Source organism: Chelonia mydas, chromosome 8 (assembly GCF_015237465.2).
Source record: "Chelonia mydas isolate rCheMyd1 chromosome 8, rCheMyd1.pri.v2, whole genome shotgun sequence".
NCBI lineage: Eukaryota > Metazoa > Chordata > Testudines > Cheloniidae > Chelonia > Chelonia mydas.
This window is the reverse complement of record NC_057854.1, coordinates 100,696,996-100,714,329: the sequence shown is the minus strand read 5'-3', so window position 1 is coordinate 100,714,329 and position 17,334 is coordinate 100,696,996. Positions and strand designations below refer to the sequence as shown.

The window sequence follows — 17,334 nt, the reverse complement described above, 5'->3', positions numbered from 1 at the left end:
TGCTGTGGTGCATCATGGGAGTTGTAGATTGGTTGCCACAAGCTCCCATTCTCCTCTATAAGTTGAGCTCTCTGGTTGGACTACATCTCCCGTGATGCCCCATGGTCTCCTTTCTTGGTGCATCACGGGAGTTGCTGGCCATGGTGCAGCACGGCAGATGTAGTTTGGCTGGGGATCCTGGCCCACAGAAGAGAATGGGGACATATGAGGTAACTGAACTGCAACTCCCATGAAGCATAATGGCAGCATTTCCAAAGGGATATGTTTCAGTTTGGGGGCATTTAGGATTTTTGACCCAAAAAAATCATAATTTTCCCCAGGAAGCTGATGCTTTTTGTGAGGAATTTTATTTTGTCAGAAAACTGTTATGCTGAGAAACAGCATATATGGAAGATTTTTGACCAACCTTAGTATTAAACATCACGTCAGTCAGTCAGGCCATAGTTCAATCCGACTCACGCATATGCGTAAAGTTAAGCATGTGCTTTGCTGAACAGGGACGGCCTTCAGCGCATTCTGAAGTACTTTCTTGAACTGGTGCCTGAATGGCTAGTCCCAGTGGTGGGGAACTTTGTTTGAAATTCACTCGTGGATTAATTTAGCAGGAAATAAACCTTTATGGCTTTGCAACTGTTCTGCTTAAATTCACAGCGAACAAATCCATATACCTGCCTTCCTAAGATTCCTTTATGGCATGGTCTTCCCTGTGATTTTTACATTCTCTCTGCTCATTGGAAACACTGTGGGATGCTGGCTGGCTTGAGAAAAGCATTTCATTGCTGGAAAATGATCCAGCCACTTCTTTTAAAGGTTGGTAGCTGTACACGTGGGTGACGATTTAGATTTTGTTATTTGCACATTGAAGAGACTTATCAAAAGACAAAAGGCTGCAGAAGTGCCCAGGAATGCGGGTATTTCTAGGCACTGCTCTCTAGTTCCTGGGGTGACATAAAATATTCCAGTTTCTTCTGTGTTCTACCACTTATGCACTGCAGGAAAAATAATCCTTGATACTCATTTTTTTCGCCTCCTCTGCTTCTCCTAACTCAGCTTTGTAAAATTCAGCAGACTCTCTCACTTGTCTTTCCTTTTGCAGCTCTGCCACTTTGTTTAGTTCCTTTTGCAGTTGACTTATGTTTTTCTAGCAGTACTGATCAGCTTCTCTCGGTTTGGAAAGGTGGTCTTGTGGTTCAGGCACTCCAATGAGACTCAGGGGATCTGGGTTGAATTCCCAGCTCCGCCACAGATTCCCTGACTGAACTTGGGCAAGTCATGTGATCTCCATGCCTCAGTTTCCCATCTGCAGTAGTGCTGCCCTGTCACACTGGCAGGGCGTGAGGACAGATTCATTCACAGCTTCCTGTGTGTAAAGCCTACACACTCGCACATCTGTGTTAGATGCAAAAGTTTTGGAACTCGGCTTTCAAGCTTGAATCAAGGACCTGATACGAAGCCCAGTGAACTCAATGGACAAAACTCCCATTGATTTCACTGGCCTTTGGATCAAGCCCCAAATGAGCATGGGACTAACAGCATCTTTTAATTCATTGAATGTTTTGCCATATTCACCATGCACCACAAAAGTCACAGTGTTCAACAGATCAGCACTGCAGAAATGATGCAACAGGTCTCAGCTTCTAGGACTTCACCTGTCACAGTGATTTCCATTCAAGTTTTGTGAAGAAATGAACACATTCAGAGAGAACATGTGACAGTCCTCATTCATTCCTATTTTAAGGAATTTGGGAAAGGGATTGTACTTTTTTTGGTTGGCATGGATCGTCTCTTCATATGTGAATATAATACAGTCCCTCCTACAAAAGGATCTTGGTCCTAACCAGGGCCTTTAAATACTACTGAAATACAAATACAGACAGAGAAGTCCCCTAGAAATCTTTAGATTTTCAAGTAGCATCATCATCAAAGGACTGCTAATATTATGTAGTTGGAAATAGTCCATCACAGTGGTTTAGAGAGACAAAGTGGGTGAAGAAATATCTTTATTGTACCAACTTCTGTCAGATTGCTGTAATAAGCTACAAATCCCTATGGAGACCATGATTTTTAGTGTCCAGCAAAGTTTATCGCTTAATACAACCATCTGTAACCCAGTAACTCCCCTTTTTGTCCTTTGACTACAGGAATGTTAATGGAATAACCACCTCAAATGGGCCCTTAGAATACGTGCTAACTACTTTTGCTAAACTATCTGTTCTACCTTGTATTTAGCTATGAACACTCGGAGAACCTTTCCCAAACATGAGGAAGAGCTCTGCGTAGCTCAAAAGCTTGTCTCTTTCACCAACAGAAGTCACTGATTCATATTGCCTCCCCCACCTCGTCGCTCTCTAATCCAGGGGCTGGCACACCAACCACAATGCTGCATATCACAGTGGTTCTTCACCTTTGCTACTCCTGGTGCTTTTCTGGCCCCCATTTCCATAATATCTGGGCACCTTATAATCCATGATGAATTAATTCTCACTATACCCCGGTGAGGTAGGACAGGTCTGTTGCCCTATTTTAAAGATGGGGACCTGAAGCACAGGGAGAGCAGCGAACTGCACCCTGGTCTTCCAAGGCACAGGCTAGTGCCCTAGCCATTGCATGATGCTTCCTCTCCTTTTTCCATTCCAGGACTCCCTCCAGCACATGTAGCTAGTGGGAAGAGTAGGGCAGCTTTGACTCTCAGGTTGAGAACCTACGGTCTGTTATGTTTTACCCCTCTACAGAGCTGGTAGTGAAAATGGCAAGGCAGCTCTCCTTCCCATGAACATGAACCCAACCCAATATAGCTGAGGCTTGACAAAACCCGGGCTGGGATGATTTAGTTGGTGTTGGTCTTGGTTTGAGCAGAGGGTTGGACTAGATGACCTCCTGAGGTCTCTTCCAACCCTAATATTCTATGATTCTACCCCACTCTGACCCACTGAAGTCAATGGGAGTTTTGTCATTGGCTTCAATGGGACTAAAAACTGTTCCAGAACCAACTTATCAAGACCGGAATTATCCATCTAATTCCAATACCTTTACAGAACAGTTTGAACCAAATCCTGGTCTCTTCAATCTCAGTGGGAGTTTTGCCTTTGACTTCAGTGTTGCCGGTAGGATCAAATTCTGCTCTGGGAATCTAGAGTAATTTCACAGCAACTAATGGAATTTATCTGCATTCACTCCAGTGTGATTTAGAGTTGAATCAGGCCCTGGGATAACTGGCACTTAGCTGTATGACTTGCAGAGGGTTGTGATGCTTTCACTTGGGCTGTACGTTGGCCCAAGTGTGAAATAATGGATATGTTTCCTTTGGGTCAAACCCACTTCACACACAGCTTTCAGGAGGAGAAGTGTGGGAACATGGGTGGAGTCGGAGAGAGGAAATTGAGCTTGGTTAGCAGCTCCAGTTCTTGTGTTCAGTTGGAGCTGCTGGGTCCTCTCTTGGCCATCTCTGCTACAGTCCACACTGGCTTCCTTAGGTTAGCTTGGAGACCCTGACAGGGTCTGATGCAGTTTCCCTGGTACGGCTCCTAGATCTGCCCTAATGTGGATCATGGGTTGTGCCGAGGGCCTCTGCATCATGGACTTATTTCAATCTTTGGTGCTTGATTTTGTCCCCATTGAAGTCAGTGGATGTTTTGACATTGGCACCAAGCGCAATCAGGATTGGGCCCTTGGTGTATTCATTTATGACCCAGCAGCACTTGCAAAACAAAACCCTAAAGTACCAAGCTCCATAAAGCCTGCACTACTGAAGATTCTTTCTATGCTGGTTTAAAAAACAAACAAACAAAAAACCAACTTTAGGTAGGTAATGCATGACATGAAATATGTTGAGCCACTACATTATTAGAAAAGATTTGTCATCTCTCTCTTTCTCTCAGTTGCATATAACTCTATCTCCAGACTATTATAGTATAAAATATATTTTACAAGAGTTTTACCTACAGGTGACTTGCTCTTTATTACTGGATGTGGGAAAAATCAATACTTTTGTAACTAGAAGATCATTTATTTTGCTTTTTGAAACATTTTTCAACAGTGGGAGTACAGCTAAGCCCTGCAAAGCTATGATTAAGAATTATAGACTCTACTTTTCCCATCCTCTCCTACCCCCTAACCTATTGTTGACTCAAATATATGTGAATTTTCAAACCCAGACCAACATACCTTGTAGCCAAGGCCGGCATTATCTATAGAAAGAATTTTTTACACTTGTGATAATTTCAGAGGGGGAATCAACTTAATATAAATGTAGCTGTCAACATTTGGAATATGAACACATTCTGGTTCACAACGAAGCCCATGTCTACAATTCCACACTGGGGACAAATCAAAAATTGCTGCTGACTGATAATGCATTTCTAAAGCCATGCAGCTCTTGACGGAGTCAATGAGACCACTATGCCAGCTGGGTTTTTACGTTCTGATTTGTTTTGAAGGTCGTCTGATGCAAAAGAGACTTTAGATGACATGATTTGCTTTTAGGAGGTTCATCATCAAGTCACATGACCCCAGTTTCTTGCAATCATCTATTAAAAATAAAAAGCCACAAGATTTATACAGGATAAAGGAAAGATTCTTTTTCTAAATCAGGATGAGTTTGCTATCTCGGATTTATAATTCTTTCTGCAATAGCTGGAGCTGGTAGAAAGCTTAATCAATCATAGATAATCTTAAGGAGAAGAAGTGTACGTGTATTATGTAGTGTTTGGGAGGGAAAAATCAGAATACACAATAGAAAGGTCCGTTGAAAATGCTTCAGCCTTTTGGTGCAATAAACTATTCATAGCTTGATACAAAGTCTGCTTGGAAAGAAAGCAGTTTGCCTTCAGATGCATGGGAAAGAAGAAATAAATGGCATCTGTATTCCACATTAGCACTGGGTTTTATTCACTGTCATAGTCGACTTATGCCAACCAATTGTTGGAACAACAGGTAACCATATGTAATTATGACAGATGGGAATATAGGCAGACTGCATGATTCATAGCAGAGGAAAGCACTTTATTAGAAGAGACGTTAGTGAGAACTGCGTGACCTACACCATGAAGGCAGCTCCATCTATCCGCAGCAGCGACATTCAGATTCTAGTAGCAGAAAAGAAAAATTAGCCCTCAGTGAAGAGCAGCTAGCTAGAGATGAACCCAGACATTGTATAGATGATGCTAGGTAGGAAGAAGGAAGTTCTCCACCCCCCATACTATTGAGCACATCTGCGTCCGAGAGCCCACAGCCTTGGGGTCCTTTTGGACTCTTCAGTGCTATTAGATATCTAACTAGCCACAGTGGTATAAAATGCCCATCGGGCCAGAAGGCTGAACCCTGTCCTAGTGGACACAGACCTGGCCATGCTGATCCATGCATTCATGACCTCCAGGCTTGCTTAATGCAGCCTGTAGTTGGGATGAAACCATTTCCCCCATGGAAAAGTCCAAGTGCTACCAACCTGAGCAGCCCCTTCTGCTTAGCCAGACATATCATCCTGAACACATCAACATTTCGACATTTCCAAACGGATTTTTTTTTTTAGAATTTGCATTCCATGGAAAATGTTGACATTTCAATTTTTGGTCCTGTTTTGTGATGAACGCAGTTGTTGAAATATCCAAGTTTCCTGTGGAAATTCTGAATTTTCCTCACTGCTAACTATTGTTATTTCTATTTTCAGGTATGTGGGAAGTGCGAAGATAAAACAGTGATGGGGCCATATAAGTGCCTAGATTGATAAAATAACCGCGTTTTGTCATCAAACAGGCTTAGGGAAGGGTTAAGCATGTTTAGAACAGAACAATGAGTGTGACAAGTTTAATTAACATGGTCATCAAATCAGATAAAGGTTGGAGTGCGAGCTTTGTTAATTAGAGCTCACTGAGGGCTCTGACTATCTGTCTGTCATCAGTTTGACGAAGTCTATTAATGGCACATCAGCCACCTATGTCTATGGCTTTTCTCAAGTGTTGGTTGCACTGGTTAAGCAGGGGTGAAAATGGGCTGGTACGGCGTACCGGTAAGAAGCCAGTACCGGCCCATACGCAGCCGACGTTAAAGGGCTGCCACGGCAGTGCTTTAACACCACTGCCCCTTTTGCCCCCACCTGTCGGTGGCTCTGCCGGTAGGGACAGTGTTGGCAGGGGCCAAAGGGGCAGCTGCCCCGGGGCTGACGATTTAAAAGGACCTGGGGCTCCCGGCTGCCGCCGCTGCTGCTACCACCGCTGCTGACCCCCCTAGCCCTGCCCCTTCCACCCGAGGCCCTGCCCCTTCCAGGGAGCCGGGGCCGGGTCCCCGTACTGGTAAGTGTTTAATATTACTTTCACTCCTCGGTTAGGTACAAGGGCTACGGTGAGCAGTCTGGGTAAAATGGATATTGGGTCATTGCTGCAGAGCTCACCAAGATGATAGACTCAAAGAACTCAATCTATTTAGCTTAACAAAGAGAAATTCGAGGTGACTTGATCATAGACGATGGATATCTATGTGGGGAACAAATATTTAATCATGGGCTCTTTAGTCTAGCAGAGGAAGGTCTAACACAATCCAATGGCTGGAAGTTGAAGCTAGACAAACTTAGGTTGGAAATAAGGTGTAAAGTTTTGACAGTGAGGGTAATTAACGATTGAAACAATTTACCAAGGATCATGGTTTATTCTCCATCACTGGCCATTTTTAAATCAAGATAGGATGTTTTTCTAAAAGATCTGTTCTCGGGATTATTTTCGGGTAGTTCTCCGGTCTGTGATATACAAGAAGTCAAACTAGAGGATCACAATGGCCTTGGAATCTACGATGTTGGATAGACTTAAACTTCATTTGGTTTGACTATAGTAATTTTTGTGATTTTTTTATTGGGGTAACACATAAAGGCCCAAGTCATAAACTAGGTGTTGTACAAACACAGCACAAAAATATGGTTCCTACTCTAAAGAGCTTGCAGTCAAAGAGGTTGTCTACTGTAGAAGGTTTTGCCATGTGAATTATACTGGCAAAACTTTCTGCGCTAGACAACCCTTTTGATTGTAAGCTCCTTGGAGCAGTGGAGTTCAAGTGGTATTGGTATAAAAGGCCTTATATTGTTGTAGCCTAGTCCCGTTCAGGAAAAGGAATAAGACATACAGGTATGAAGGCACCTTTATACCAGTGTAACTGTGTCCACACTATGAGTTGCACTGGTATAATTATACTGGTGGAAATTCTCACCCCTAACTGACATAGGTGCATTGGTAAAGCTCTTAAGTATAGTGTGACCAAATGCAGCCTTGTATTCACACACTACACACAACTGTAATGATCCTTTTACAAAATATGCCTTGTCAGGTATAATTGGAAAACTAATAACTCACTGGTTAATAATACCATGGTGAAATATATGTAAAGTTAGGAACATAAGCTGAAATTATGACTGACGTCTTTACTAGACAAGCCTGGGGAAGGGATAAATCAGTTTGTCAAAGGTAAAGGGCGAGCTGACACCTCTAGCCAGGTGTCATGAAAGTTGATTGGCAATCACCTGTCAAGTGGCTATATTTTGGCAAGGAAGCAGGGCGGGGTGTGTGTGTGTGGAAGATCCATTTGCGTTTGAGCAAATAACAGGGAACTCTTTCACCATGAAACTCCATGTCTCCATCCTCACAGCTGGACTCAACTTTATCTAGGGATGACCTTCAGGAAAATACATTTCAAAGGGTGATGGCTATAAAAGTGAGAAGCCAAAACTCCCAAGGTATTCTTTCCCCCCCCCTCACCTAAAAAGACAAAGGCGCCAGCCCTCTGATTTTGGGAGGAGGTGGGGAACCCTGACCCAGAGAATTTGTTCAGCCCTATTGCTGAGAACAGGTGGTAAGGATTTTACCTTCTATCAAGTCTACTTTGTTGAATTTTAGCTGACAGGAAGAGTTTTGTCTTTATTTCTCTTGCAACCATTTCTGACCTTAATACTCGTACTCACTTAAAATCTCTCTCTCTTAGTTGTTCAATAAACTTGTTTTATTCTTTAATCAAAACTAATCCAGTGTTGTGGTTAAACTGAACTGTTTAGGTAACTCCTGTGAAAGTTGCAAACTGTGGAATATTCACCTCTTACAAGACCGTAGACCTCTAATACTGAACTGCCCACGAGAGGCCCGGACAGCGCAGAACACACATTTTGGGGAGAATTTGGGACTGGGAGCATGGTGGGGTCACCCTGCAAGGGGTAACCAAGGCTGGTGGAGGCCAGAGTGTGACTGGAGTGTTGCTGACAGGATGCTGGGATCAGAATTGCTGGACCAGGGCTGTGGGTGTACACAGTCACTCAGGGTGTGACCTACCTGCTGTTTGTGGGTGGCCTAGGTTGAGAGCTATAACAACAGAGCATTACGAGGCACCCAGGGTCTCAGGGCAAGTGGTGACACAGCCTGGTTTGCACCTGGTATAACTATTTTTGGTAGAAATTCACAGCCCTAATTGACATAGTTAAACTGGTAAAACCCTTCAGTATAGGCCGGTCCTTGTGCAGAAATCAAAGAAAATGTTAGCGACCAACCTTGCTTGCTAGAGGGCTGGCAAGGCTGGCAGACTAATGATATCAACACAAGAGAGAGAGACTTTTCCTACACAGTGGAGTAATGATTATGGTCAACTAGACTGACTAACTCTTGGGGAGCTGGTATCCGTTCTCCTAAGCCGTGTCCTTTGCAAAGACATGCTATGTACGAATACAGTCCAGTACATGGTGAACTTTTGTAGCTTCCTTCACCACCGTCTCGGGGTGGGGTGGGGGCAGATTTTTAAAAGGATTTAGGCATTGCTTGGCTGTAGGCAGACTGTAGACAAGGGGAATTTTCAGCCTGGCATTAGGTGGCACACTGTGCCACATGGGCTCCTATCGAGTGTCTGGGGATAGTTAAGCACCCAAGCAAGGGATTTTCAGAAGCTGGCTCGCTGGGCAAAATTCAGGAGTGAAATCCTGAGGAGAGGGGCAGGGTGTAGGCACCTAAGCAACTGAGCTGCTCCTGGCTGACAGGCCAGAGATAGGTGCCTCCTTCAGCTTGGGGTCCTAAGCCATGACCGCTGTCCTGGAATCGGGCACCTGAGCCAGGTCATCTGCTTAGGTCGCTCATGCCCTAGCAGCTGACCCAGTCTCTCTCTCTCTCCTGCTCACACCCAATACCTTTCTCTCACACTTGCCCTGCATTTTCCTACAGGATCAGGCCCCACTGGCGATAGACAGACGTTTCCCCGCCTAGTTTGAGAATCCCACGTCAGAGCCTCTGGGGCTTCGGCTGCAGCCAGGGCTCTGAGCAGCTCGTTAGCTGTGAGATGCCAGCAACGCTTCGGCTGCTTTGGAAATGCTGACAAGTTGGGACTTAAAGGCCATGGGGACGTAGGCATGTAGGGATGTTATTAGATAAAGGGCAGGTCATGAGCCAATGTAGTCAAAGCTAAAGACTCTGGCTTATAAGAATGGCCAGACTGGGTCAGACCAAAGGTCCATCTAGCCCAGGATCCTGTCTTCCAACAGTGGCCCCATGCCAGGTGCCCCAGAGGGAATGAGCAGAATAAGCAATCATCAAGTGATCCATCCCCTGTCGCTCATTCCCAGCTTCTGGCAAACAGAGGCTAGGGACACCATCCCTGCCCATCCTGGCTAATAGCCATTGATGGACCTATCCTCCATGAACTTATCTAGTTCTTTTTTGAACCCTGTTATAGTCATTGGGTTTGAGGTGGCTGTACTAGAGAGTCAGTGGATGGTTACCTAAGTGAGCAATAGGGCAATGTAGGGAAATAGGGATAAGAAATATACGCTGAATTGTGATGGTTAATGACACTGCAAGTGCTGTGCTTAGCATTTCCTTTGCTGCCATCCTGGATAACACCACGGTCTTAAAGTGAAACCATTGGGGGGGTCATTTTGAGAGATCTGCTACAAAAAGGAATTGTGATAGTCAAGTCTAGAGGGATGTGAGCAGCCTTTCCGTGTCATTCTTAACAAGCAGAGGTCTGCAGACGGAAATATTCCTTAAGTTGTGGAGTTGCCTCTTAGGAAGAGCAAGAATATGACTGTAGAAGCCAATTTGGCACCAAATATATATTATGCTAAAAATTGTACTGGAAGAACTGAAGGGAAAGGAAGTTCCCAAGAAGGAAAAATTACCCAGAATGCAATGAAAGCATCCCAGATTTCACTTGGTTTCATTTTTATTAGACCATCAGCCAGATCCTCATCTGATGTAAATCAGCTTAGTTTCATTGAAGACAACAGAGCTACATCGATTTACTCCAGCTGAGGACCTGGTCCCTCATGAAGTCATTCAATTAGGGCCTAGAGAACGCTGGGCTAGTTTGAAGGCAGGACTAAATAGACCCACAAGGAATGTACATGAGGTTGGAATCTCAGGTGATAATGACGAAATATAGACCCTTAAGGAGAACATGCAGTATGCAAGCTAAGGAGAACAAGGTTTCCTAACAGGGGATCTGAGTTTCACCACAGCATAGACCAAGGGGATCCGATATAAACTCATCCATCGGCTCAATGTGAGGTACCGTTATATGCCGAAAATGGAGCCAAATTAAGACGCTGCCAGCATCCTGGAGTGGACGCTAGCTGGCTGAGAAGAATTCCATGACCGATGGTATGAGATTCCACCTTGAGATCCAGTGTAACCAAAGGAGAATGAGAACCTGAATCAGCCACTGGTAAGAAACCATTTAAAAACTTGCACAAGTGAGGTGGTGGTATCATGATGGCTTCGGAAACAAGACTGGGATTTTTCATCTACGTCAAACAACAAGTTAAACCAACCTGCACCTGTGTAATGACAAGTTTTCTAATCTCCTTCCCCTTTCCCTCCCAATTGCCCTTTAGATAGAAGATTTAAGTCAGTAACCAGGAATCAAGCGCTGCTCACCTGGCTTCGGCAAGTAGCCCCCTTGATTTCAAGACTGGAAGTAAGGAACTCCTGACACTTGCAGGGTGACCACCATGGGATTGTCTTCGGGTTAAGGTACAGGGCGGGGGGTTAAGAGAGCTGGATTCAGTTCCTGGCTCTGCTGCAGAGTTCCTGTGTGAGCTTTGGCAAGTCATCTGATTTCTCACTGCTTCGGTTTCCACATCTGTAAATCCATGGAGGCTGGGGTTGACTCTTGTAAAAGTCTCAGGTGAGCAGCAGGGATCGTGTACCTGGCTAGTCAATGCCAGCCTTGTAATTTTCAATGGGCTACATTGCAATTTGGACTACTTGCCCACATAGCGATGTATGAATCTCATCCTTCTCCCCCAGCCCCCACCCCACATACCTCCTTATGCCACTCTGCACAGGCTACCTTCAACCCAGGCATACAGGGGAGGCAGGCTGTGTACAAGATCATTCCCTCCCTGGAGCGGGGCAGGGATTAGGTGGCACTTTGGATCCATCCTTTCTCTAATGGCAGGTCAGTGCAGCTGAGTTGCTTTGGTGGGGAAGGGTGGGGGACTCTCTGCTGGTATAAACCAGCTGCAAATTACCACCCCAGTAGGGCAAGGTAGGCCAAGGAAGGGAACTTGACTTCCTGAGTGCTCTTGGGGCAGTGTAGTTAAATACACAGACCATAGTCAAGGGCAGCAATATTGGGCCAGTGTTTGGCATAGGTGCATCCTGGCCTAAGCTTCCCCAAAGGTCTTGCATGTAGTCAGGACTGGGCTCCTCTCTGCTATTAGTACAGTCTATGGTACAATTCAGTTCGCTGCTGTTATCATTTACTGTGTATTTGTAGTGCTGTCGTAGGTGTCCTAGTTATGAACCAGGAGCGATGCCATTGTGCTAAAAACAAAACCAATTTTTAAAATGTTCTACGGACTCTTAACTGTGGTGTTTGTTGTTGAGGCTACTTCTTGATGGATCCAGACACCTTCAGAGTCACTGGCTTCCTGTACAAATCACATTCAAAATGAGACTTTGTCATGATAACAGTCTTTCTTTCTTTCTTTCTTTCTTTCTTTCTTTCTTTCTTTCTTTCTTTCTTTCTTTCTTTCTTTCTTTCTTTCTTTCTTTCTTTCTTTCTTTCACAGGAATGAATTCACAAGGAGAAGACTGACGAACTCCCAAGCAGTGGAGATCAGACATTTCCCTGCAAAAAGGCATTATCTCAGCTTTAATACAAGAACGAGGTGTATGGCGTTTCAACCACTTTTCCCTTAAGGAACAGAGTTTAAATATAAAGTAAGGGGAGGCACATAAATTACAGTTGCCTCGGGACGGAAATAACTTGCACGTCAACAGTGTTGTTGGATTTTTGTGAATTTTTTCCCTTTTCTCTACCACTCAGTCCTGTTTTTTACAGTGTACTCTAGGAACACGGGTGAAATGTGGAGCTGTAAAGCGTCCAGCGTGTGTTCAAACCGTGGGTGTTTCCATTTTTTGGGTGCCCAACCTGAGACACTTGAAAGGAGCCTGATTTTCAGAGACACGGTGCTCAGGCCTTTTTGAAAATCAAGCCCCTCTAAGGCGTCACCAGTGGGGCCTCCAAAAATTGGAGGCACTCCAGATCCCTAGTCACATCTCTGAAAATTTAGGCTCCTATGTATAATAAACAAGGCCACCCATCGATATGTCAGGCAGAGAGGCCTCTGCGTAGGATCAATGTTGTGTTGTAGCAACTTGGCATGTTGTTTTGGTTACATTATTATTAGTATTGTATTATTTTATTTACTATTTAAAGCACTTTTATAAAAACATAGTTTGGATTCTTCTGGCTTTTTCCTCCGAATGCTGCTCCTTCCCCCCACTTCTGAAAAAAACTGATTACACTTTTATGTACAGCATACATTTAAAAAACAGCTCAAAGTTACATTTGACCTTGTCCTTCTGTACTGCCGGTGCTTTCTTGCCGCTGTGGGAGCTCAGCATGCTTCGTGGCTATACGACTGTTTTATGACACAGAGATGTGTACGAATTCCAACAGATCAGCCTGTGAATCAAACCGAACAGGGTCTATTCCCACCTTGCTATGCTGGCCCATAACTCTTTGTGATGTAGAGGATGGAGTCATACATAGTACTGAGGTGGGGAGGGGGGAGAACAGACACAGCCCCCCACAAACACACACTTGACATTTGCCTGGAAATCCGTGTTTCACAAAACCCTTGATCACAAAAAGATTTTTTTTTCTTGATGGCTCATAAATGGCATGTGCGTCCTTCCCAGCTGGAGAATTAAAAAAAAAATTATTTGGAGAACATCACCCCAAATATGGAAGGACTTTGTCCCACCTGGGAGAAGGCAGTAATCTCAGTTTTTGTGTCCTTGGGAATGTAGTTAATATTCTGACAGATGCCACAGCTAACTGGGAGGAAGAGGTAATGCCCTGACTATGATGAAATAAGGAGGGGCTAATCTGAAACCTGGACACTGTACAGCGGAGAAGAAAGGGAATGGGTTTTTTAAAGACTGATCTGCAAGGGGAGAGACTCAAAGTCTGCCCAGATCCCATCATCCCAGGCTCCACTTCCCTGGATGGAACATTGCATGCTGGGACTTGTAGTTTCTCCGCAGCGAAGCGTGGGCAAGAACTTGAGAGGCCTTTTTCACACAGGGACTCCCCCCTGGGAGAATTTTGAAAAGCTGCTGGAGAGGAAGAGCCATTTCTGCTTCCTCCCAAGGCCATGCAGTCTAGCAATTTAGGCACAGGATTGTGGGAATTGCCGGACTGGGTTAGACCATGGAGCCATCCTGTCCAGGATCCTGTCTCAGACATGGGCTAGCACCAGTTGCTTCGGAGGAAAGTGCAAGGAGCCCCACAGTTAGGGTGACCAGGTATCCGGTTTTCGACTGGAACACCCAATATAAAAGGGACCCTGGCGGCTCTGGTCAGCATCGTGAACCGGGCCATTAAAAGCCTGTTCGACGGTGCTGCGGAGCTAAGGCGGGCTAGTCCCTACCAGTCCTGGCACCGTGCTGCGCCCCAGAAGCGGCCAGCAAGTCCGGCTCCTCGGTGGGGGGGCCACAGGGCTCTGTGTGATGCCCCCCAACCCGAGCACCGGCTCCGCACTCCCATTGGCTGGGAACTGGTGCCTGTAGGCGAGTCCTGGCGTGAAGTCCTGGAGCCATGGGTTCCACAAGCTAATGTTGTGTGCTGTGAAAAAGTATTTCCTTCTATCAGTTTAACTTGCCACCTTTCCATTTATTGAATGTCCCTTTGCTCTTGGGTCATGAAGTGAGGATAAGAGAAGTTTCTCATCTACCTTCTTGAGACCATTTGTAGACTTTTTTTTATCATGTCTTTTTTTTTTTTTTCTACTGGGTGAAATTTTTTGGCCTGCATTGTACGGGAGGCCAGACCAGGTGATCACAATGGTTCCTCTTGGCTTTGAGATCTATGAGTCTATGGATGTGTCTCCTCTCGAAGGGAAACAATTCCAGTCTTTTCAAACTCTCTTCAGTGGAGAGTTCTTCCAGGGTTGGATTCCAGGCGCTCCTGGGTTCTGTTCAGCTTCAGGAATACTTTGTACTTCTGGGTGGATAGCACTTTAAAGACATCACAGCTGACTGCTGGCAGTGGCTTTTAGATAAAAGTCACTTCCCCAGTAATGACATCTTCAAAAAACAAAAGTGCAGAGGAAAACGCACTTATGCCCTGGAGGCTTTGGAGGGAGAAATGAGACGTGTCTCTGATCTTCTAGGCTGTCTGCAAAACTGTGCTCAGAGTTTAGGCCCTGATCCTACAAAGATTTATTCACATGCTTAACTTTACACAGGTGAGTAAACCCCTTGAGTGGAATCCTGGCTTCAGTGAAGTCAGTGGGAGTTTTTGCAACAGAACCAGGATTTCACCCATTGACTTCTGTGGAGCTGCTCACATGTGGAAGGTGAAGCATGTACATAAGTCTTTGCCGGATTGGGGCCTTAGGTGGCTAAGTCAGAGCTCTTTCCTGCCTTGTACTTTATGGAATCATTTACACCGACGCAAAGAGGGGAAGGAAGTGTTACCGAGTCAGCTTGGAGTTGTCTCACACCCGTCTCACACAGGTCTAAGTGACTCCCCCAGGTGCAAGACAGAGGAGAATTAGTGTCTTTGGCTGCTGTGTCTGTTAATCAACCATTCTTGTCTCCCTCTATTAGAATTTGCGGTGGCCGGTTCTCAGCGACGCCGCACCTTCCATTTCATCAGCCAGCACCTGTAACGTTTCAGTTGACATGATTAGATGGCACAGGGTCTTGGTGGCTCCCCAGCCTGCTGCCTTGTTCTGCAGCAGCAATGCCCGAACCATGCCGGGTTCTTGTAGTTTCTTTACTCTCTTTGCTCCAAGCCAGTCTTTCAGGGAGGAAAGCGAGTCCGGGAAATGGTGGCTCATGCCACCTTGAAATCAACCCCATTCAGCTCTGCCATCCAGCATTCCCACTAGAAGTCTTGGCAATCTTGCATTCACGACGTGTCCAGCGACGTTTGTGTCAGTGGATTTAAACTTTGGATTTGTGTGACCAAGGAATCCCAATTCTCTAGCCTGTGTACCCCCGTCTCGGCCTCTCCCCCCTTCCTTCTCTGGGCTGTGAAACAGCACAAGGAGACTCTTTGTACGCTCCTAATCCTGAAGCAACACAGCTTTAGCAACATCCAGGGATAAAAGCACCATCAAACCACAACTTTATGGGGGCAAATCTCCTCTAATCCCTCGCTTTAGCTAAACAAAGCTTCTTGCCCTAATCCGCTATCGCTTTAAAAAAAAAAGCTCAGATTTTGTTTTTAGTAAGAAGATGATCCAAAGGACTAATTTTGAGAGAGACTAACCAACTCTGACAGCCTTTAAAATAGACGACGAGAAAATAGATGCAAACTTCCCTCTCAATTCAAGGTTTTTTAGGCTATGCAGTAAGAAAAATATCAAGGGTTTAACTGCTTTCCCTTAAGCTCACTCTTATTGTATTAAATGCTCTGGCCAACTCAGATTCAAATCGCCAGGCCTAAATGCCATTTGATCTTTAAAAGGAGTGTAAAAAGTGTGCATATTATCCCCAGCAAGGCAGTCCAAGGAAAATCAATTATCATAAACAAGGATTATATTACACACATCGTCAATATCGAAAAACAAACACAATGCCGATAATAGGCTATTGAAGCCTCTTTCATTGGCAGTAGCTTTTGATTGCATTAAAAGATAGTTCTGTATTAATGGGTTTTTTTTGGGGGGGGAGGGAGGTGTGAGAGCTAGGGACGGGTAAACCAGCGTACAAATACGCAACCCAAATCTCTACCCCAAACTTGAACCGTATCCCAGCTTTTGTTTGCAGGGGGAAAAGTTTGGTTGCTTTTTTGTCTGGTGCTTTAAATTTTTGTGCCACTTGTTCGACTGGGAGTGGAAATGCCATGACAGTGGATGAATCACTAGGTGCCTTTAGAGTACAATGCGGGTCCTGTTTATTTTGGCAGGCGTCGGTCTGTCTAACCAATGTACAGGGTGCCCGTCATCTTTGTCCATAGGTCCATATAACACATTATAATAAGGCTAACACCCAGTGGACCCTGCTCTCTTCTTCTCTGGATTTAGCTGTATCAACTTGAGTTTGGGGGGCCTTTTTTGTTCTTTTAGTGCTAAGATTACTCAGGGTAGATTTCCAGGTGCCCCAGGGGCAGAGATGTGATGGAATTATAACTCAGTGGCATAATTCAGTCCCTGCTTGTCCTTTGTTCCAAGGGAGAAGGAACATGTGCCAGCACGTTTCCTGCCACAGCTTGCTTCCGGCTCCACTCCAGCTCAGCTGCACCGCCAGGATGGGAAAGAGTGACATCTCAAATTGTCCTCCTGATGAAGGGAGCCTACGCTGAAAAGTGAGGGTGATTCTTCTGCCATTTTGCTCTGGTCAGAAAATGGCATTTCCATTCCATGGGAAGTTCTGACATTTCCAAGTGTGCTTTGTGCCAGGGGGAATGAAAAGTTGAAATTTTACAATGGAAATTCTGTTTCGATAATGTGGAATTGTTTCATTTTGCTCATGTCAAAATGTGAGCATAGAATAAAAAATGTTCAATCAAACACATGTGGTGGATATTAAATGAAAGATAGAAAATGGAACATTAAAACCAATATGTTGATATAATATAAAAGTCCAAGCAAAATGAAATGAGAGGAAATGGTTTGACCTCAACAAAATGAAAGGAGAAGGTCCAAACAATTTGTTTGGATGCTTTCCCATTGAAAATGTTGTCATAATGAAGGTGTTTCCTGTGAAATGTTTCAGTCTGACAAAAGTACATTTTACAATGGAAAACCACTCTGTCCCCTACCCCCCCACCCCAAATGTGACCAGCTTTAGCACAAAGCCAGCTCACAAGTCAGCCTTTGAAGTTTTGTTTGCTAGCATCTTCTCATCACTATTTGCATCA

General features: G+C 44.8%; 1 long non-coding RNA gene across 1 annotated transcript in view; it reads left to right on the top strand.

The window, feature by feature from the left end:
* LOC122461470 overlaps positions 1–16,919 on the top strand; it is a 93,259-nt gene extending 76,340 nt beyond the window's left edge. Inside the window, exons 2-3 of the long non-coding RNA XR_006283388.1 lie at positions 12,026–12,176; positions 16,646–16,919. This is a non-coding gene — a long non-coding RNA (uncharacterized LOC122461470). The remainder of the gene's footprint in view (positions 1–12,025; positions 12,177–16,645) is intronic.
* The last annotated feature ends 415 nt before the right edge of the window (positions 16,920–17,334 follow it).